The sequence below is a fragment of the Echinops telfairi genome, unplaced genomic scaffold (assembly GCF_000313985.2).
Source record: "Echinops telfairi isolate 266 unplaced genomic scaffold, ASM31398v2 ScPeMD7_7469;HRSCAF=8507_1, whole genome shotgun sequence".
In the NCBI taxonomy this organism is placed as follows: domain Eukaryota; kingdom Metazoa; phylum Chordata; class Mammalia; order Afrosoricida; family Tenrecidae; genus Echinops; species Echinops telfairi.
The window spans coordinates 37,683,533-37,685,070 of NW_022111373.1; the positions used below are offsets into that span (position 1 = coordinate 37,683,533).

General features: G+C 40.6%; 1 non-coding gene across 1 annotated transcript; it reads left to right on the forward strand.

Moving 5' to 3' along the window:
* The first annotated feature begins 606 nt into the window (after window positions 1-606).
* Window positions 607-713, forward strand: LOC115873819. The gene has a single exon (XR_004048604.1). It is a non-coding gene; the product is annotated as a U6 spliceosomal RNA (small nuclear RNA).
* Window positions 714-1,538: the final 825 nt, after the last annotated feature.

Below are 1,538 nucleotides of genomic sequence, written 5' to 3' on the forward strand. Positions count from 1 at the left end.
ATTCTAAATGATGATGGTTTTGTTAGCTCACAGGTAAGATGAGACTGGTCCCAAAATAACAGAGACAGCAGCTTCCTGTTGCAGTGAGCCATGCGGGGGGGAAATGGATTAAGTGAACATGAATTAGCTTCATCTCGTTTTCTGCAAGAATTGGAGGAGGAAGATGAGGGAAGGAGGCAGTACTTGAAGGCTGGAATTAGAGCAGGGAAATGAGACAGTTGGTTTGGGCCTGAAGTTGGGAGCAAAGGAATACTCTTCAGTGCTCCCAGGTGCGGCTTGGTGTAATTAACAGCCTTCCTATAGGAAATGCCTAGGCTTCATCTTAGATAGCCATCAGAATTGGGGTACTCATCACTGAGTCTAGCTTTTAAGCAGGCCGCTTCAAAATTGTTTCCCAGCTGCAAGGCAAGAAAGAGTTTAAATTTGATAAAATCTCTCCATTTTTGAAATCTGCAACTCTTTTCCCCCCAGCTAGTTGTCACCTATCATTTTACCTTTGTGGCCTTTCCTTCACGCCATGAATCAGAGTGGATCTTCCCCCTCCCTCCTGGTCGCTAACATACCAACTCAGCATTCTCTTATTCCAGTTACGAAAACCATGGCAAGGTGCTCACTTAGGCAGCACATAGACTAAAATTGGAACAATACAGAGAAGATTAGCATGGCCCCTGCGCAAGGATGACACGCCAATTCGTGAAGTGTTCCATATTTTTCGACATCAGTGATGAAAGCCCTCCAACAGGCCATGCCTCGCTACTGGTTTGGGAAATCAGGGATCCTCCACTTGCTAATAAGCTCGTGTGGACCGAGGTCTGAACATCTTTCTTTTCCACCTATTTTCCAAAAGAAGCAATTGGAATAGGGTTCTGTTGCCTCTGTGTTTGTGAAATGTATTGGGATTTAGTAGGCTTCCATATTGCATTTAACTTGTTTTTGTAACTCCCAATTTTTTTCATTACTATTGGTAAATAAATAAAATAAGAAGAAAAAAAAAAGAAAATCATGACAGGTTCTATGAAATGAAGGTTGATACCACAACAGAGATGTGATACCGTAAATACTCGAGTATAAGCCAACCTGAATATCAGCCGAGGTAGCTCATTTTACCACAAAAATGGCATAAAATGCTGAAAAACTCAGCTTATACACGAGTATATATGGTATGTATCATAAACCTTACACAGTATGCATCTTATGGGTATCTTAAATCTTACTCAATGGTAGCTGCATTAGAATAATGTTTAAAATCTTAATTTTCAAACAAATAATGACCATGCAACAAAGTGCTACAATATTTCTTCGAACATTGGGATCCATCCTAAATGTGAAAGAATTGTTTCTCAGAATTTCTCTAAAAATCAGAGCAATTGGATTCATCGCCACTGAGCTGATGAATTGAGAGCCTGGCTGAATAAGCTGTAATATTTGCACTCACATAGCTCTGCTAGCACAGGGGATAAAGTGTTCAGCACTGCAGATCACAACCACACCACAACATGATGGTTGTGCTAATCGGATAAGAGGTTTGATTTGCAAAT